This window comes from Callospermophilus lateralis, unplaced genomic scaffold (assembly GCF_048772815.1).
Source record: "Callospermophilus lateralis isolate mCalLat2 unplaced genomic scaffold, mCalLat2.hap1 Scaffold_96, whole genome shotgun sequence".
In the NCBI taxonomy this organism is placed as follows: domain Eukaryota; kingdom Metazoa; phylum Chordata; class Mammalia; order Rodentia; family Sciuridae; genus Callospermophilus; species Callospermophilus lateralis.
In genome coordinates this window covers 930067-952374 of record NW_027517776.1, presented here as the reverse complement: position 1 = coordinate 952374, position 22308 = coordinate 930067, and the positions used below count along the sequence as shown (strand labels likewise).

At 35.9% G+C, this 22308-nt stretch overlaps 1 pseudogene; it reads right to left on the bottom strand.

Moving 5' to 3' along the window:
* Positions 1-4464: 4464 nt before the first annotated feature.
* On the bottom strand, positions 4465-22077 carry LOC143641317 (putative nucleotidyltransferase MAB21L1; annotated as a pseudogene).
* Positions 22078-22308: the final 231 nt, after the last annotated feature.

Below are 22308 nucleotides of genomic sequence, written 5' to 3'. Positions count from 1 at the left end.
CCAGGAACTTCTATTAAAATATAAGTTAATAGCCCTCTGTATTTATAGTGAAGACTTTTCAGAGATTTTTAACTCTGATCAAAGATGTATAGAAGACACTATGTTTTAGATGTGAATCATTCCACCTTCTTTCTCCTTTCGCCCCATCAACAGTAAACCTTTAAACCGCTTGGATTTCTCCAAAGGAGGAATATGAACTCATCCCCAGGAGCATCGTGGTTGCTCAAGGGTTAAGGGAGCGGCTGGAATTGGCCAGAGTGTTGGGGGATTCTGAGGAGGGAGCGGGAGGCAGGAGGCGCCGCCGAGCGCAAGCACAGACCCTCCAATAAACACAAAGGAGGACCTGGGGAATAGAAAACCAAATCCACTTGTAATCATACAAGAGATTCGGGCATAATTACTTGAGCAACCTAGGTTAAGATTTATGAGCCTTTAAAGTGGCGCTTCAGATCGACCGCCTCGCCCTTTGGAAAGAAAAACCTTTTGGAGCTGAGGTGGACCCCTACTCCGCTCGGCTGCGTGGCAGACCCGCCAGCCCAAGACTAGCCAGGGCATCCCTAGGGCTCACCGCTGGGCAGGGAAAAAAAAAGCTTTGCCATAGTATAATTGAGGCTGTGTGTGGGGGGGGGCAAGCTGACACTGACACAGTTTGCTTCACAGCCACTGCCCCCAACCCCCAATAAAGGGCTGCACAAGTTGGCTGAGTCCTCTCTGTCCCTCCAGCAACAGAAAAAGGCCAGCTTTGTGCAGGACACTCGTAGATTCCATGTGAGCAGCTCCCATGGAACGCAAACTTCCCCACCATCACGGTGCCCCGCGCCCTGCAGGGCTGGATCAGCTCTCTGTGGCGGTGGCAGCGTGAGCGGGTCTCCATGCAGAGGGCCAGGGCCTAGGGGCAACATCGGATCTAGGTTTCTCTTGCCTTTTTCCTGGGGTTATTGACTCATTTGATTGTGTGCATTGGAGGAGGGGAATGACAGGGATTCGGATACTCCCTCCTATTAAAAAGAAGAAGAAGAAGACGGAATGCGTTATTTCTGATTGTCACGGCGTATGTTCACATCAGGTTTATGAAGAATGCCTCCTCTTTGGGGGATTTTAAAGAGTGTAACCCTCCTCCCCTTGAACCAGTGCTCTTTAAAGTGTAATTTAAATGGAAGGAATTCTAGTAAACATAGTAGGCACACATTCTTTAAAATTGCTTTTTTACTAAAGCCTAGTCTCTCAAGTTTTAAAAGTTGGGAAGTAGCACTTTACGACGCTTTTTCTGAGAATAATTTTGTTCAAGTGTTTTCGCATTTTCATCACTTTGACGGGTTCACTATTACAAAGTGACTGCTACGATTTTCGTTCCTTTCCATGTTAGAACTTGAATGTCCATTTGTACGCATAAGTGTATGTGGCCCGCCTTAGAACCCTATGTTAAAATAACCTTACTGCAAAATGCTAACCACTTACTTCACAGTACAGTGGACCTCCTTCATCTCTTCTCACCTCTCCTTGGCGATTGAGGAGCGCCTACATGGTTTGAAAAGGTTTTATGAGAAGGTTTGTCTTTGGGGGCAGTACTCACTCCCTAAGGTCTCTTGGAAAGCCAGTGATGTTCATTGGCGAATCGGACATTATAGGTTAAGTTCTGCACTTTTACATGGGTAATAGCAGCGCCTCACCAACCATGTAGTATTTCTATGCAAAGGTTGCAAACACACGTTATGGGTCACCCATTTGGTATCCTGACTTCTTAGGGTTTTATGGAATTATTTATGTCTAGTCTTGTTATAAGGTAAAGTATAAGCAGACTTTAACACGGAAAGTCGTTGCCGCATAATATAGGCACCGTTTTTTCCAGTACCTCTTTAAAAATGAAAACCTGTGGTATCTTCTGGGAGGGAGCAGCAGAGGGCCAGAGGGGGCTCAGCCTCACTCCCTGCCCTTGTCTTGCAGGCTCAGTGGTTCTCAGCACCCCTGCCCAGCTCATTGCTCCTGTGTTTGTGGCCAAGAGGACTCTCTGCATCACCACGACAGAAATCTACTTCGAGGTAGATGAGGATGATCCTGCCTTCAAGAAGATCGACACGAAAGTGAGTTAAAGTGATTCCATGTCTATTATTGGTGGCTTTGTGGCAGGAAGTGGTTTTCAATTTTGCTTGGTTTTAAATGACAGTGGGGGAGGGGAGCACATTCTTCAGTGATTCTCATTGGAAAAAAATGAATGGAATAACACACTCTTATGGAATTGAAGAATATATTAATGAATTTAAATCCTGTATTACCATATCATGCACATGTTAACAATCTTTCTGTGTCTTTGTGTGCACTTGGGCAGATTTGGTAGTTAAGCCAATTGCTCCCAAGTCCCTGGGGTGCAACTTCTCAATCTCTCTGGGAAAACTAGGAAAGGTCTTATGAAATTTCTTATTAAGATCACTTTTAATTTCCAAAAGTATAGATTGCAATGTGAATTGTTATTTATTGAAAGGTTATAAGGAAACCAGGATGGGAGCCATTTAGATATAATTTCATCTCCATTATTACATCCATTTTTCATCTCCTGCATTAAGAATGGATTTTACATATGCATTTAAGAGGAAGAAAAGCTGATTCTCTAAAATCTTTGATTTTAAATGTATATACATAGCACATGATACCACTCAGATGTTTATAGATTGTATTCTTCTTTGGATGTAATGCTAGAAAATACATATTTGGATAACTTGACATACATAAATATTTATTTACTTAATTTTAGCATGGAAATTTTAAATGAGCACCAGAGCAGCTATGCATCTCAGCATTATCCTCTGAGATCCATTTTATTGTTTTAAATTTCATGTTATTGTGTAATTTACAAACTTCTCCCTGCAGTCAAAAATTCAAGAGCAAGTGTCATATTCTAGCTTTATTTTGCAAAGATCTTCCTTTAAAATGTTTCATAGGCAGATACTATAAAATAGTCAAATGCTCTCATAGTTTTAGAACTTTATTTACATTTAACTTATATATTGAAATAAAGTATTATAAAACAGTATTTGAAAAGCTGCAATTAAAGTTCAAAAGGCTACCACCACCTGAATTAACTAACTTAAGGCCAGTCCTGTTAGCACTTGTTGACTATTAAAACACCTTAAAATACTTCCTTCACTTCTAACTCCAGAAGCATTGAATTTTCAAAAAATTAGTTTAAATGCATTTGATTTTAAATAATCAAAAGCTTGTCTTTGTGTTTTATCATTCATTTGCCCTGAGAAGTAGAAAACATTTTTGGTTTTCTTATCAATTTATTCTGCAAATGGAACTCTTATTTGCATAAGACTTGGTTTTCATATACAAATTTCAAAATTTCTATCATGACTCTAAGTTCATTTTCTCTGAATTTGTCTGATTTTTAACTCAGTATTCTCTGTCATCATGATAGATTTTCCTTATGCTACCAAAAAAATGCTATGAAAATACTAATTAGAAGACCAAGCTTTCAGATGTAGATTTAAATTGTATCAATTACAGAAAGGAATAGTCTTATAAGTAAGAAACTGAGAGGAGATGGTTGCTGACTGTAGCTATACAAAAAGAGCCTTTCTCCAATGTCTTAAGTTTTATTATTAATGATTTCATTAGCACATTTCTCAAAATGTTTAAATGTTCAATTGCAGTCAGTATTCAAAATGAAACATCACATCTTTTGATAGAAGAACAACTTAATGTGAGACACAACTGTTTTACTTCATTTATTAGCTTCTAATTAAATAAAAACCAGCAACAAAAATTAAAATCTAAATCACAAAATTATCCAGTGTATTTTAAGTGCATTTTTCAAATATATAATTCAGATATTCAAGCATTATTATATAAGCTGAATTCAAATTTTTTTGAATATATTTAAATAACATTTCAAGTATACTTATGGAATGTTAGAAATAGAACAAGCAATATATTTGAAACAAAATGTAAACTTTTAAAGTTCAGACACTTTCAAGGACAGATAAAAGTACCAGGAAGAAATCTACCTTTAAATGGTATCTTTGTTAGTGGAAAATGTCTGGAAGTATCCAAAATGGCAATTTAAGTTCTGTTCACCAAATCACAAAACACCAACATCCACACTTTCAAAGACAATGTGAGATCACAATATTTGTTAAAAATCAAAATATACATTACACTTTCCTTCAGATGGCATATCCAAATCGTGTTTACTCACCGACAGATGCACCTAAATCACCAGGATTGCTATAATCCTTTGATATTTAGGCAGAGTGTTCGCCGTGGTCTTGCATTACAGTCAGGCTGTTTTCTGGGTGGTGTTGTGTACTTTTCAAGGGAGATATGAAATCTTACGTAAATAAGTCTTATAATACTTGGGGTTTGGGTTTTTCTCCACTTCTCATACTTCTTTTTCTCCCCTTGGAGGGGTGGGTGAGATGATGCCTAAGAATTGTATTAACTCCTTTTTAAGGAAGAGAGTGTTTGCACTGCCGAATGGAATGTTAGATAGGAATTGAACAGGAAGTTTTCATTTAATTAGGACTTAGAGAGATGAGTAATCACTTAGGCTCTTGATTAGATCATCCTCTAAAGTTTTTCCAAAATTTTCGGGTTGGTCAGGATCTCTCTTGCCAGTCGCCACGTTTGTTTGGCAGCGTTTTCCAGAGCCGAGTGAGGTTTGCCTTGAAACAGATCTAAGTTCGGTAGGAAGTAGTGGGGACACCGCCGGCACTGCAGGCAGGAGATGAGTTGCATCAAAATCCCGTTTAGCCGATCACCGAGGCAAGACTCCTCCCAGTCTGATTCCCGGGGATGCTTTTCACACTCCTAGGAAACCAAAGTCTTCATGTGGTATTTGTTCAGGGGCTGACCCGGCAGTTCAAGGTGACAATCCCGCAAGGTTTTAAGGATGGAGAGGCATTTCTTTCTGCAGCCCCCCATCTGCAGTCTGTTCTCGGCTTCTGCGAACTGCAGCACCTAGGCGTCGCTCTCTGCGGAGCTCTGTTTGCTGGCCAGGGAGTGGCAATCCTTGGACAAGAGATTGAACCCTTCCGCTTTGACCTCTGCCACCCGGTTGGGTCCTGGCCAGGGGATGTGGGGAAGTGGCCAGTGGGCAGCTCTCCTTGGCCATATCCCGGTGCATTTGAAAGCTGGGGTAATCTGCACCACGTACCTATCTCGGATTCTCAGTTTCACTTCGCTGGTGTCAGCCACCATCTTTACCACATCCCTGTAGCTACATTTGTCTACCGCCTGAGCCACCAGCGTCTGAAACCTGGACCGGATTTTGAGCGCCCAGAGGTAGCCGGAGGCGGTAATGAATTCCACCCAGAGGGACATGCTCCTCTTGCGCCGGTCGCTCAACTTCAGCACCGCGCAGCCAGGCAGCCAGCCGTCATCCGCGAAGTTGAACACCCCCATTTGGTTAAGATAAAGCACCACTTCAAATTCGGTAGGGGAGATGATCTCCAGGCCCTTGTAACGATTGTCCATCTCGTTGAGAGAGCTGATGAACAGGGGCTCCTGCACTTCCACTTCCTTCAGTACGTCGGAAACTACTTTACAGACTTCCCGGATAGTTTTGGCAATGGCAGCTTTCCTGGCTTGGCATTTTTCATTGTAGTACTTATTCAGATAGTAGACCAGCTTGGCCTGGGCCACGATTGTGTTGGGGCAGAGATCCGGATTGTATACCAGAGTCTCGCAGTAAGCTCTGGGATCCAATGCGGCTGGTAGAGCTGGAGCCAACTTCGGTGGAGAAATGGGCCGCGGCGCTCAGAAACGTGTCAAAAGTGTCTTTCCGACATGCTGCAGCGGTGGCTTCCCCGCTGCTGCCGCTTTCCCCTGGCTTTTATCTTTGAGCCCAGCCGGTCTTAAAGTGAAAGATTGTTCTCCCCCCTTTCTATGTCTCTCTTCGCCTTTTAAAGAATGCTTGTGTGAGAGAAATGCATGGAGAGATCACCTCAGTAATAAAAACAAAAGTTGCGCTGAGACCCAGCAACGCTCTTCCAGTAGTCAAAATAATCACCCCTTTCCGTATTTATTTAGCTTTCCCATAATCATCATGTGTGGAAGACTGTTAATCAGATGGAGGAAAAGTGGGCTGAGTGTGCGTCGGGGTGAGTGTGCGTGTGTATATGTCAGAAGAAACTGCTGTTGGTTTGTTTAAGAGCCCAGATGCACTCGTGTGGAAATTATAAAAGCAGGGCCAGGCAGGCGGGCGTCCAATCGCCACTGAACTCGTCACGACAGCCTCCTTCAGCTCCAACCCGGCTAATTAATCCCCACTCATGGCTATAGGCACACAAAACTAAAGGTAGGAGACTGCTGCCAGCAGAAAACCACCCAGGCCACCTAGACAGTTTGGAAATCAAGAGAAATCTCTCAGCTTTGGTATTACTTGAAGCATATTGATGTTCTGAAAAGACTTGGCAAAGCAGCTTTCTTCTGTGCTGAAAACTCTGCTTGTCTTTTTAGCCTGAAATGCAAATACAGGTGTATTAATGGGCATCCATCAATTAGGGAACTAGATGGGGCTTTCTAAAAGAAAGTCACTAACTTACACTTAGACTAAGATAATTAGTGTCGTTAATTTGGGGTCTTTTTTAATGCACATTTGCTCTTTCACACACAGGGAAAGTTGACTTTAGAAGGATAATTACTTGGGTGATTTTCTCTTTTTGTCACATTCTGGATATTCCTATGTTTGTACGATATTTTTTTTAAGCCTTGGCAAGTAGTGTGCTCTTCTTTTTACCTGTTTTTTTTTTTCTCCTCATTTGCACTTGTTGAGAAGAATCTGCAAATTATTCCGGAGTGGTAGATGTTATCTACCCCAGTGTGTGTTGGGATGTTCAAAAGATGTTTACTACACCCCCTAATCTGCAATCATCCATGCACCTCTGTAGACTTGCCTAGTGCTTCAATCAGGACACTAAGCTGTATATGTATTTGTAGAAATGCTTTTTAAAAGAAATTATCTCTGGGACCAAGTGATTATTTTAGTATAATTTCATAATAAGTTGTATTTTAATAGAAGAAATTCAGGAGAGAGCATAAAAATCGAATCTACTGGCAGATAACTGTACCAAAAATTTGAAGTTTTGGGGGTTTTGACTTATTTACACATGTGCAGTTAAGGATATATTTCCTATCTTAAGGGTCCTTAGTCTACCTGACAGTAAACTTCTAATTTTATGCTATTTCGTATTATTTAAGAGAAATGATTCATAATTTCAAAGAAAATTAATTTTCAATCATCCAGATTTTTTGACTTAAACATTATTTTGGAAAATTGAAAGGAATCAACATTTCTAATTTTTGGAAACTTAAAACTACAAGAGGAAATGAATTTATGTAGATTTTTTTTCTAAAAGGTATTATTTGTGTCCTTAATATACAGGGACTAAGGAAATATTTAGGGGTTCCCTAGTGGTTTTAAAACCTAGATGTATTTTTAATTTCCTACTTTTAATTTAAATGCCTTCTCTTTCAAAACAAGAATATTTTCAAAGAAATTCTGTAACTCCAGTTAACAGATTTGTAGGCATTTTCAGAGTTACTTTTAACAGTTCTTGTTGAGCACTCCCACTTTTTACTCCTTTAGATTTTTCTTTTTATTTATTTATTTTTTCTTTTGCACGGATATGCATCACAGAGCATCCTAAAATTTGCTTTCTCGGTATCTAAGAGTGATAATTTCTGATTTAGGTTAAAATAGCACATTATATTTGGGGCTCATGGCATGCATTTCTCATTTCCCAAGACCCATCCTTTCCCTTAGGGCAGGGATTGGGAACCCGAAAAGCCACTCGCCACTTTGCCAGCGTGGCGGATTGGCAGTTGGAAGAGGAGGAAAACATGGCAAATCAGAGTCAGAGGACCCGAAGCCCGCAAAGGCAAAGGAGATGTGGGTCTCTGGGGAAAGGCCACCTCTGCCCTCACCCAGTGTGGGTCCCCGGATGCTTCCCGCTGGCCACCTCTGCCGCACTCCTGAGCCCTTTTGCTTTCCTCTTTTGCTCACTGTCCCGTGGACTTGATCTTTGCGTGCAAGTTATTGAGAGAGAGAGAGAGAGAGAGAGAGAGAGAGAGAGAACAAAAAGAAAAAGGAAACTTTTTGGTGCCCCGCCTTTCTCCTGGTGTGCTCCTGACTGTGCTTTTTGCAAACGCGCCCCTCATCCCTCGCTGCCGTCCCTCCCAGAGCCGAGCTGGCGCTTCCTCTCAGCCTTGGGCCCTGGAGTCCAGAGCCTCTCCCTTGGGTTCCAGCCAAGGATGCTCGGCCCAGAGAACTCATCCTTGCTTTCTAGGGCCACCTATGGACACCTTTCCCCGCTCCCCTGTTGCGGAGGACAGGAGGCAGCCAGGGACTCAGACGCCCCAGGGCCGTTAGGGTGGGTCTAGTGAGCAGGACACTGGCCTGCGAGGGGCACCGGCCGGCCCAGTCTCTCCTAGCCAAGCGCGCAGGTGGCGCATCTTCGGGGCTCACTGTGCGGATTAATTGGGTTAAAGCGAAGCTAAACACCGAAGCACTTTGTGGAAACTAATTGGTGCAACCGGGGCCTTTTCACTAACGATTTGCACTGTAAGAAAGAAAAATAGGTGGTGCGAAAAAGACTAAGAAACTCGTTAGTCCTATGTTCCAGGGAAGTGAAGTCATTCGGTTTTAAGGACGCTGGGACCACGTTTTCAGAGCTGTTTCCTTAACACCCATCACACCCAGCGCTGATAGTGATTTACATAACATAAGCTTCCAGGTCGCTGTTGTCCTTGTTGGTGAACTGGGTGCCCTAGAATAGTACTCTGGTGCAAGTTGTGCTTGTTGCTGCAACACAGTGATTTTCTATTACACTGAACACGTGAAATGAACTGCCTTCTCTTGCTGAATCTTTTCAGTGATCTTAACACTCCTCATTGTTGAAGGGAAAATTAAACTATCTGGACCACTGTTTTTTATCCCTTACATTTTATTTTAAAATTAAAATGACCTATGAAGAAGAATTAAAAATAATAGTATATTTTTGTGTCATTCAGTTGACTTCAATCTAGGTTTCGGAGTCAGATTTGTTTTGTATGAGTAATGTATTTAACTGCTTTATAGTATTTTTTTAAAATATCACTTGACCCATTGAACTAGTTATTTCAAATGATGATGCAATTCATAGATGACTTAAAATCCGTCTCTTACATATATGAAAAGTTTATAAAAGAACTCTAAAGATACCAGTCATTGGGTTTTTTTGCTATAACTACAATCTTGGTTCTAGAATAAAAGCTTGTGTGTGTCCCTTTCTTTAAGAATAAATGCTTAATTGTTTTCAGTGGTATGCATGCAGGCCGTCTTTGACATGGGCTAATAATAGCATGATAATTGAAGAAAACTGACCTAGTTAAAGGGAAAAGTACCCCAAGAATCTCATGATTTTATGTTTGAGATACTTGTATTTGAATGTTATTTGGGATTTTAAGGTTTGACTTTTTCTCATTTTCCTAGTTCACCAGGCAGCCTTGATTTAAAATGTACCAGTAGAAAAAAAAATCCAATAAAGATACAAACACATCTGGATTAAAAAAATTATTAAACATTGTGATGTTTATAACTTTAAAGCATTCCAAATAACAGTACAAAAAAAAGAAGAAAAGAAAAGAGAAACTTCTTTTGAGGTACTATCGCCTGAGTAACTAATAACACTTTTGTAGATCTACTTACCATGTAGACTTCACAAAGTAATGCATAAACCATCTCCTCACGAGGTTTAAAGAAAAACTCTATTATGTGCAAGGTCTCTGTATTTTTAAAATGATCCTCATTTAAATTTGAATTTCATGTGCACAAATTTCAGCAATTGTAAACTTTCCTCTAGAAAACTGTATCTGTTAGATGATATGCACACACATTAACTGCTTATATAGATACTGTTCTGTGACTTTTTTCATTATATGCTGGGTGCTAGTTTATTCACAAGAATTCATGAATTTAAAGTTTTTTAAATATGTGCTTATTACACTGGGGAGATAAAAAGAATATGAAGTTGAGTTTATTAAATTATTTATCCCTACTGCTGGAGTGGCTTTGAAGGCTCATTTTACATATCTGATGCCACCGTCCCTTTTTTTTTTTTTTAATGTAGCTGGGCTATTTCAACTGTTTCATTCTGCCAGACACAACATATTTCTTTTTTTCCACTAGAGAAATTAAAGACAGATATTTGTGCAGGGTTTTCTTTATGTGTCACATTAAATAAAGTAAAATAGAGGGAGTTTTTCTGGTAATCTAATTTGATGGTGTCTATACCTTTCTTCCTGTTGTGACTCCTGGTATAAAAACACTTGATTCAAGTGGGTTATGAACTCCCATTTTTATCAAGTGTTCTTACACCAAAAAAAAAAAAAAAAAAAAAAGAACACTTCAAACAAAATAGCTTGAAATCTTGGAAAGGACCATTGATTTCTTAAAACTGTTATTTCACGTTTTAATATTAGGGTCATTACAAAGTCAAGCAGAAGATTGAGGTCACTGTTTACAACATTTTAGGCCCTATTTTTTCTTCAATGTGAGCATCCTGAGAATTGTGGCTAATTTTTTTAAAAAATATTATTTTTCACATGAATGATCAAGGCCATTTCCTCGGTTTTATCACCCAAGTGTGCAATCACTTGTAGTGGCAAATACTTCTTTTTCTACAGTATTGCTTAGTAAACTTGATATTGGTGTTAATAGGTATAGAAAAGGAAAGTAACTTTTGAGATTAAACATGGATGTTGAAAGTATATTGTACAACAATTAGCCTCTTGCTTGATTTGCAGACTTGAAGAAATTATAGGTAAAGAAGGACCAAATCTTTCCTTTGATAGAAAAAGAAATCTAAAACCTGGCTTAATTATCTAATTGTCTCAGTTTCCTCACTTCATTTGAATATATACACACAAGTGCAGGGTATTTTAAGTTGCATATGTAGACTGAAAAAAAAGACATAATAATAAAAAGAGATCATAATATGTTATGATCTCTAACCTCTTCCAAATGGTATGGACAATGGGTTTATTCATTGATCTCTTGAGTATTATGGAAGAAATGTTGATTCCACTATTTTAGTTCCTCATGTACCCTTCATGAAGTCACTACTATGTTTTTAATTGATAAAACTAAATTTTTTTTTGTTAGATTTCAGCCCGTATTTTTCATTCAAATATTATGAAATAATTATATGGGATAAATGGACTCAGGTGATTCTTTTCTACATGCATAAATAAAAACTAGGGATTACTTAACAGATAATTAACATGGATTTATGTGCATTTGCATATATGACTACAACCTTTGTGCTCTTAGTATGCTACATTTTTATTGCACTTAGAGAAAACAGTGTAGTGAGATGCGATTAGTCTGTTAATCTGTACATCTGTAGTGGGTCATCCAAGACTGCATTGCTCTCATTACTGTTCCATACTGTATGTGATTAAGCCACTGCCAATATTCAACATGACCTTGAGACTAGAATATGGTACATAAGATAATCAACTTTCAGTGATTGCATGTCTAAAATAACCTTTTCTCTTTTTAATTTATAGTTTTGGAGCATATTTTTTAATGAGCAAAGTCATTTCTCTAAACTAGGATTTATTTTTTAATGACCAGAGTAATAATTTAAAATGATAATTGTATCAAGTAAAAATGATTACCTTGTATTATATGTATTAAGTGCAGTAATGCACATAATTCATGGAAAAAAAAGGAACTCAGTTTAGAAGTGTACTGTTCATATAGGTATAGAGATTATAAACATCTATAAGCAGACCACCTACGTAATATTTCATTTTAATTTACATATGATTATTTTTATTATTTTAATAATATACATCTTAATATAACAATTTATTGTTTCTTAAAAGCTCAGTTGTCTAAACATTAAGTCAGAAGTGGTTTGATGAAAAGCAGTTTTAAATCTATATATCTTTATTTTCTAAATATCTAAATCAGAATAGAAACATAATTTGTAAGATATAGTGTTTCTAATAAAAACTGGAGAACCCAATGAAATAAAAAGTGCAGTTGTAGTTTTGATCTGTTTTTTAAGTTACAGGCATTTTTTCATACAGTCCTATTCCATTCTATGATTTTTGTCTATGAATATGCCATTCTGTGTATTCCTCAACTAAGCAACTTTTGAGACACATTTGTAATACTGCTATTTTTATGACACTAGAGAAAGAAAAAGTATGATCTATTAGTATTTATATTTTACTTTACTTTCAGTAATACAATGAAGCTAATGGGTTAAATAGAACTAATATTAATATATGCACATTCTTAGAACATATGCTTGCATTCCAAATTTTGTATTACATTATAAATGTATAATTTAAATTTAGGTGTTTACATATATTCTAAAGAATTATTAAATTGTAGGAGTGTACACATTTTCATTGATAATAATGTTCATTCAAGTATTTGCCATTTTACAACTTGGAATTGTACAACTAGTTTTTTATTTCTTCCCCCAAGATATACAAATTATTTAAATGCTTTCTGTTTTATATTTTTATTTGGCAATTACAATAGAAATTTTAATGTTATGCATGCTTACAAGCCTATTAAGAAAGATTTTATTGCTTTCTTAATAATCTTGAACAATTTTTAGGAAATATACTCATTTTATGGTTTGCAATATAGCTGTGCATGCACGCTATATGTGCATGCGCACACATACACACACACACACACACACACACAGCCATAGTATTTCAGATAATAGAAGATTGAATTGACTTCTATACAGTTTTACATTACCTGTTAGAAGAAAACAGATACTAAATAGAGAATTCTTGTTGGCACCAGGAAGTAATATCACATTTGTGAAATTGTCCCATAATAACCCTCATCACTTCTTAATAATACCTTAAGAGGTTGCCACTAAAAGAACTTTAAAAATAGTAACAACTAGAAATTCCCACAGTATTTATCCAGTCACATTCTATGATGATTTTGAATGTCATAAGCTTTTAATTCTACAATGGAGAAGTTTAAATATTGCTAACCATTCTGTTCACAGAAACAAAACTATATTATTTAAATGTTCACCTATATTATTAATATGTGTCAGTATACATAAAAAACACCTTCACTTACTTAAAATATTTTTTTCTTTCTTTTTTTCTTTTTCTTTCTTTCTTTTCTTTTCTTTCTTTTTTTTTTTTTGCAACAGACCAAGGTTGATTGTTTTTGTGACCTTAACCTGTATTTGATAAGCAAAATCCCGAACTCATCAGAGGAAAAGTGGGGTTTTGGGTTTTGCTTTTTTGACTAGCAAATTCAGTTCTTCATTTGTTTTGCTCTCCACGCTGCATTAGCACAGTTTTCCCCTGTGTTCATCTGCCAGTGTACAATTTAGCCACGGGCATCTGTACACCTTGTGGTGATCAGTATCGCAGGCAAAAGCCATATGTGTTTAAATAAAAAAAATCTCTTTATTTCATTTGATGTTTTAACTGGATGGACAACTTTTGTGCCTCAAGACAGAAGAAGAAAAAATACAGAAACAATTAATTGCCTCTATTCTTGAGGCAGTTTCATTTCCCCTTCCAATATGGAATGCTTGTCAGCTTTCCTGATAAATGACTGCATGTATTTGCATAGATTTTACATTAACACAAAAATTAGTTTTATTTGTGGAAAACTAGCTTACATAATAATATAAAACCTACTGTTATTGATTATGTTTCTAAGCATTGATGACTTTAGAGGGAGTGTAGCATTCTAAATTTCCAAAGGTCTGATCAACCTACTTCTTAATTCAGACTTTATTCTTTGATTTTTTACAGTCTTGTATTAACTAAATACAGCAAGGTATCTATAAAAATTTGAAGTTTAAAAAATGCTTGTCTAGATATATTAATCATGACTATTCTAGACCCATAATTAGAAGCACTTATTTGGACAGAAGAGTCTGATTTTGAACGTTTACCAAAGCATATATTTAAACCTTCATTACCAGTAACGTACACTTCAGACAATTGGAGGACTGCATTTGTGTGAAAGATTTTAATTTTCATTTTCAAGTTATCAAAAGATGAGTGCCATATTGGGTATGTGCATTTGAGCTCATTCCAGGGAAGTTATGCATTGTTTACAACTTAATTTAAGATATATCTGAGAACCATTCTCTGGACTTTCGGTCTGTTTCTTGAATATACTTAATTGATCACCTTAACCCTACTTTTTTTTCCTAATAAACACAACTCTGCTGGAGCTTTTTGAATATTGCACATGATTCTACCTCTCTAAGTGGCAAGCAGTAGATGTTTATTCATACTGTAATCTGGCATCTTGTCGTCTAGAGGCAACCTGCTAATTATGTGCTATCATTGTATTATCCATGTTACAGAAATTTCAAATATGTTCACTGCTGTTAGTTACACCACAAAGCTTTTCATAAAATATACTTGATCCTCACAAAACCTACTCTACTTAATGGCAACCTAAACCAAGAGTGTCTCTGCCACTTCTTGATTCTGGGACGCCCTGGGTGCCAGCTGTCACAGCTCAGCTAATGATGACAAATGCCCCTCTCTATGCAGATTGCAGAGCTTGCAGGCTGCTGTGAAAGGCAACCAGATTACCTTTCTTCAGATAGTAACTTAACCTTTTAAACTCATGTCAGAATGAAATGATCAGCTATGATAGTTTCAATATCTGTATCTTTAAAAATAAAAATCAGAACATCATAAAATACTGCTTTTTATTTTCTAATATTTGTATGATTTACAGTGTCTTACCCTTGAATGCTGTAAAATTCTTAAATGATAAATAGGAAGGACATATTCACAATATTCACAACCACTCTAGAGTATGTATTTAAACCCTTTTTATAAATCAGGTGGTATAAATAGTTGAGAACATTATCCAGATTGGTTAGGCCAAAACAAATGCCAGTGAAATTTTGAGAGAAAAATGTATTCTGTTCATTTCTTCTTTACCTGAATGGTATAGAATCCCCTATTGTCCCACTTTATGTGTAGACCCAACCTATTCCAAGTAAATGAATATATTATTTTTTTTAATTCAGTGAATCATTCCAAACTTATTTAGAGAATAATTGTTGCTAATGGTTGTTTCCTCAAAGTATTTTCAAACTTGAGATTTTGTTTTAAGTTGTTAATTTGTTCTTGGAAATTTTTTAAAAACATTATGATACATATTCCTATAAGGTAATGAACACTATTAAACATAACCTAATACAGAGGAATAAATTACCTATTAAATGAGATGATGATACACTCTTTTCACTTTGCAGAAAAACTTACATGCATTTGTTCATTTAATACTTAAAATAATTCTAGGAGTTCGGAGAGATGATTGATAAGATGAAGACTAATAGTGAGTATTTAAACTCGTTAATCTTCAGAACAAATATTTTAACTCCCATTTACAAATAAAGAGACTGAGATTTAGAAAGGTTACGTGTCTTACAGAGAATCACTCAAGTAATTGCATAGCCAGGATTTTGTGACTGGGCTGCTCTTGGCACTACGATATCTAGACTTAACATTGAGAGATAAGTATGTGCATAGTATGTGTTGCCTGTCTGTACTGAGATACAATTTGTAGCAACTGCTCCCCTGAAATAAGTTGTATTATTTTAAAATGAAACTTATAGGCTTACAGAACATGATTGTTTGAACAGCATTGTAAATGTCAACTTCTCCATAGGAGGCTTTTAATTAACTAATATTGAGACATTTTATGATATTAATTTTATGAGTATAATGCATTGATCTATCATATAGGGTTAATTTTTTTAGGAAAGATACATACTGTTTAATGAATATCAAATTGGAATCATTCACGTAAAGGTCCATGTCATTGTAAATACTACTCAGATTAGTGGGATATACATTTGTAAAATATTGAAAAGACATAATTGCTTTAATAATTATTTCGGAAAAGTATCTATTACCCATATACTTTTCTTTCCTCCTCCTCCTCTTCCTCCTCCTCCTCCTTTTCTCCCCCCCCCTTTTTGTGTGTGTGTGTGTTGGTGAGTGAACCCAGAGCCTGGTACATGCTAGGCAAATGCTGTACTCCTGAGCTGTACCCTGAGCTCTGCATACTTTCTTTTTATAAAGGTTTAGCCATGTAGTTTTACTTTGTGTTATTAGTGATTTATATAAGTCATTCTCATAAAGACACATTAAAATCTCTCTTTTATCATAAATTGAAATGAATCTTTTCCAAGAAAGTTGTGTGAATGCCAATTGTTTTTATTTCCTAGTAAGTTACAGATACTAAAATATAAGGACTTTTTCCAGTGACACATCTGATTATGTATTAAAGTCTTATCTACACATTTTAATTATGAAATTCTTCTTCTAATTACTAGTAATACTAATGCTTAACAAGTCCTAAGTATTTAACTGTATATGAAATTATGTAATACTTACAGTGAACATTTGATTAAAATATATAATGCAATTTTATACTATATTCAGAATCAGAAGGAACAGACTGATCCTGAAGTCTGTGATTTTTCATGTTAGGACAGAAAGAGCTCTAGAGGAGAACACAATGTGACCTTCTTCATAACTATCTGTGTCTTCTCTGCGCCATTATGGATGGTCTTCCTCTAACTCTACTTTTACTACCATGATAAGAAACTTATTACCTACTCAGATAGTTACTTGCACTGACAAACAGTTGAAATTATTAAAAAGCTCTTCCTAATACTGAATCAAAATCTTATTCTTTGAAATTTTTACATTTTCTTCCTGTTTTTCTTTCTGTATGTTCTTATCCATTTAACAGAAATAAGCATTTTAAATTCACTTACAAGCAGTATCCAAATTACAATTTTTCAACCTTACAATGGTGCAAAAGTGATATGCATTCAGTGGAAATCATACTACTAATTTTGAATTGTAATATTTTTCCCTGGGTGATATGTGGTCTCCTCTCTGGAGATGCTGGGCAGCCACAGTGACCACAGCTCTGAAGATGGTGGGAGGAACAACCCGACCTTTACAGTGTGTTGTGCTGCTAAGCTGGGATGTTTGGTAGGTTGAGTGTATTAAATACATTTCAGTTTAACAACCCTTCCAATTTGCAATGGGTTTGTTGGGATGTAACCCCAATGTAAATTGAGGATTTTTAGTATTTGAGACATTAAATTGAAAATAAGTCACCCTGCTGTTCAGGGCTGATTTTGGTACATGACTTTTGTAACGTATGGTGCCTGGAATTCATTAATACTCAAGTGGATTTGGGAAAGCAGAGTGGCCTCTTTTAAAGGAGACATAGTCATATTAGCTTTTTGTGTGCCACTATAACCCTGATGGCAAATGCTATGTATCAACAAACATCTTATTTGTTTAAACACATTACTGAAGTCCTAAGTACATTTCAACTCCTTTTGTCTTGCTATTTGGGAGAATTATTTGCATAATTTGATTTATTTTTTTAATTTGTTTTTTAATTGTAGATGCACTCAATATCCTTATTTATTTATTTATTTATTTATTTTTATGTGGTGCTGAGAATCAAACCCAATACCACATATGTGCAAGGCAAGCGCTCTGCCACTGAGCCACAATCCCAGTCCACATAATTAGACCTATAATAACAAGTTATCTATTATTATTTTAAATAAGAACAAGCCCCTTTCTTCTAAAAATTTCTTATAGACTGCATATAGAATACCCATAGCCAAATAAATTTAACTTAAATGTATTCAACATTTTTGCTCATAGAAAGAGGCCAATTTGTGGATAAATTTACTAAATATTCCCCACCTTTTGTAGTTTTTGCCATATCCTTAAAATCTCAGTTCTAGTTGTACATGGCTTTATCAAAGTTAATAAGTCCCTCTTGGAATAAAATTTTGCTATTTTCAACATTTATCAACTTACTGTCAATAAATTTTGCATCTTCAAATGGAATCTACATTTCCCCCATGCTTGACTAATGCACAGAAAAGCTAATAAACTTTAAATGCAAATAAAAGTGTGTCTAGGACTTATAGACTATCATAGGACTCATTTAGGCATAGATATATTAGTATTTTAACCTTTTGACAAAACAGTAGTTTCTCAGTAATTTAGCAGAGCTAAATGCTTTTTAAATGATATTTTTAATAAGTTGAAGTCAATGTGAAAACTTTTTTATTAAGTTAAAGTGATCTCACCAATTAGGACCCACTCTGCTTAATTATTTTCTTCAGCTACAATGCCTAGAGCATGCCAGAGTAAGTTAGTGAATATAGAGCAAAAAGGGCTTTATTAAATAATGGATGTATTGTTCAAAAAATGCATTTGAGGTGTAAGTAGTAAAAGGTAATCAATATTAAGAAAGTAATTAATAAAATAAAAAATATACTTTCTTTCCCTATGTTGCTCTATGTTTTTTAAAAAAAATTAAAAAATAATAAACCAAAAGACAAAATCCCCACATCTATTAACTCTTTGGTAAGGATTATTTATTTTAAAACCATAAATTTTTGTAAATAGATGGGCACTTTTTTTCCAATGTTTTTTTGTGTGTGTCCCTAAGTGAAAATGTTTCATTTATACTTTATTTACTGTTGCTCTGACATATAGGCAATAAAACACAAAGACAGCCTGCTCAGATTTGGCTCTCTTGCAGTTTGTATCTTGAATAGAGAATAAAGAAATCCAGTGCTTTTACAAAAGAAACCTTCTCAAGTGAAAAGCTGCCCCATCTGCTTCATCTGGTGGCTTATGCAATAAGAGGTATTATCACATGAATCTAAATGCACAAGCAGTTGTTTTATGAACTCTTCCTGTGCTTTGAGGAGTTTATAAGTTGCACACTCTATTGTGCATCAGTCCCAGCTGACCCAAGTGCATTCTGCTGAGCACATTTGGGGGATAATTATAACTAATGAAGCCTGGAACACAGCTAAATCTCTAAGTGATTTATTCTCATCCTCTTGTTTGATTCCTCTGAATCCTCCAAATCATGATCCATGCCACTTATTTTTTCCAAGTTTTTTGTTGATGAAGTTACATTTTTTTATGTTTGTTTGATGAGCATTAAAATAAATGAGGTATTTGAAAAGCTGAGAAATAGATTTCAAAGTAAAAGTTTACATTATTTGTTAGTTGCATGGTTGAGAGAAATGTCAATTCTTTGTGCTTTGTGTGTTTGTTTACCTCTCAAAATATTTATGGTACCTGTGAGTAGATCAGGGGATAAAAAAACATCAAGTTATAAGAGCCTTTTAAAAAAGTGATACTGGAAAATAATAAAAGTAAAATAATTTGAAATCGTCAATGGCAGATTTTTATTTCTAAAATTAATTTCCCAAGGATATTCAAGGATTTTTGAAAATCTTTATAAATAGCCTTCATGTTTCAAAGCTTTGTTTCATTAATATGGCTTCACTGTACAAACAGGGTTGAGAATGACATTTCTCTACATGCCCTCACCAAGAAGTCAGTGATTCAATGGCCTGTAACACTTTAAATCCCATCAACTAACTTTCCTTTCCTGTTATAACTGTTTCAATGAGTGGCACTTTTGTTGTGCAGGTTAAGATCTGGTAGCTTACTGAGGGCATACTAGAATGAGGACAGACATAGTTGCCAAAAAAGGAAGCTTATAACTTTATTAAAGCCTTACACTCAGTAAATGAGATACCGAGGTCTCTCCAGGTAGGTAGCTTTTGTAGCCTATGTCCTACTTAGTTGTCTCTTGTCTAGAAACTATTGTTAAGAATTGTTACTTTTATGTGTTGATTCCAGCAGTTAATATTCACCACAATCTGGAGCTCAGATAATAAATAACCCTTAAGGACAAGACCATTTTATTTGATGTACTGAAATCTCTAAATCAGTGTGGATCACCAACTGGTTGGCAAAGGACTGACTGAGGGACCAGTTAGAGATTTCTAATTTTCTATTTACAAGATGTGTAAGTGCTGTCTCAGATATATTCTAGTTTTAATTGTACACCCTGACATAAGGAATTCCTCTTCTTGTATTTTAATCTCTGCCTGAACATCAGCTAAACACTAAAATAACATGTTGCAGGACCTTGATGAAAAAAGTTATCAAATTAAATTTTTACATCTTTTATAGAAACAATAATGAACTGGAAAAAATGAGTTAATACCAAACCTTACTATATTCTAGGTATTATGGTAGGGGTTTGGTATATATTACTGTACCTTCATCCTCTGAACAAAACTACAAAGTATACACTGCTGTTCTGACTATTGTTAAGAAACAGAGGTGCAGGGAAGTCAGGTAACCTCTTAAAGATTATAAAGCAGAAACTTTGCAGGGTGGAGATTTTCTACCATGCCAGCTGGTCCCAGAGTCCAGAGCCCACCCTCTTTATCATCATGCCAAACACAACCTAAGTTTGTCTTCTCATCCTCAAAACAAGAATAATAATATCTATACCACAGCATTTTTACACAGATTAAATAAATTAATACATATAAAAACTTAGAATAATTTTGAACTTGCTTTGGCCCAACTTCACACAGTAACAGAGCTAGAATTCAGTCTAGCTCTTCCTGACTCTAGACTCCTGAGCTTATCTAGTATAGCTCCTTGGTAAATTTTTTAAAATTTTTTTATCAGTGCATTGAAGTTATACATAATACCGGGGGTCATTTTGATATATTAATATTCATCCATAATATAATTTGCTCCATTTCAATCCCCATTACTTCCACTTTCATTCTCCCTCCATCCTCCCACTCTCCTTCCTCTATACTACTGGTCTTCTATCCACTTTTTTGTTTTTATAATTTGTGCTTTATAAATATACATAAAAGTGGAATTCACAGTGATATATTCACACACATAGATAGCATACAGTTCCTCCCCTTTCCTATCCCTCCTACCTCCCCCTAAACTGCCTTCCTTTATTCCAGTGTTCTCCCTTCTATTTTCATGAGATTATTTCTCTGTTTTTTTATATTCCTTACTTCTCTCTAGCTTCCACATATGAGAGAAAACGTTCCATGTTTGACTTTGAGTTCAGCTTTTCACTTAGCATGATGTTCTCCAGTTCCATCCATTTGTCAGCAAATGACATAATTTTATTCTTCTTTATGCTGAATAAAATTCCATTGTGTATATACATAGCATTTTCTTTAAAATTCATCTGATGACAGGCACCTGAGCTAATTGCATAACTTTGCTTTTGTGAATTGTGCTGCGGTAAACATTCATGTGCCTGCATCACTGTACTAATCTCACTTTAGTTCATGGAGTGGGAGAGATGGGTCATATGGCAATACCATTCTTCATCATTTGAGGAATCTCTATACTGTTTTCCAAAGTGGTTATACTAATTTGCAGTCCCACCAACAATTTAATGTTATTTGTAGTCTTGATGATTGCCATTTGACTGGAGTGAGATGAAATTTCAATGTAGTTATGATTTGTATTTCCCTGATTGCTAGGGATGTTGAACATAGTACCATATATTTGCTAACCATTTATATTTCTTCTTTTGATAAGTGTCTGTTTAGTTGGTTTGCCCATTTATTCATTGGATTATTTATTTTTTGGTAAATTTTTCAAGTTACTTCTATATTCTGGATATTAAACCAAATCAGAAGAGTTGCTGGCAAAGGTTTTCTCTAATGCTTTAGTCTCTCTCCACTTTCTTAGTTGTTTCCTTTGCTCTCAGAAAGTTTTTAATTTAATGCCCTCACACTTACTGACTCTTGACTTCATTTGTGGAATAGATTAATATTTTTAATGAAATATTAAATGAATATCATAAATCCTGTCCTTTACAGTAGATTTTGTTAATTCTCCTGTTTATTTTGATAGCATACTATAGTGTTTGTTGAAGTAGTGAATAATTTTTCATTTTAATCTCCAATAAAATATATTTATATATTGATCACTCTTAAATTTGTATCTCTAGCCAAGATTCTTCCCCTCAACTGCAAGCTCAAATATCCAGTGGTTTCCTCTACATCTTCTGATGTACTTAAGACACAATTCCGACTTACATCCAAACTGAGTCTCTGCTCCTCCTGCAGTCATCTGTACCTCAATAAATGGCAGCTCCTTTCTTAAGGGACTTAGGTCAAAAACTTGACTGTCAAGTTTGATTCCCATCTTGCTTTCTTACCTCCTACCCAGAGCACCAACAAATCCTACAGAATCATACCACATCTCAACCCTATAGCTTCTATCTTTTCATATAGAGCCACCATCAGCTCTTATTTGTCCATCTGAGAAGTGACACTTAGAGATGTCCTGACTTCCTCTCTTATCCTCTTCCTACCATACGGCATACACTCTTCCAGGCAGTAGTGACAAGGATCTCTTAACAGTAAAATAAAGATC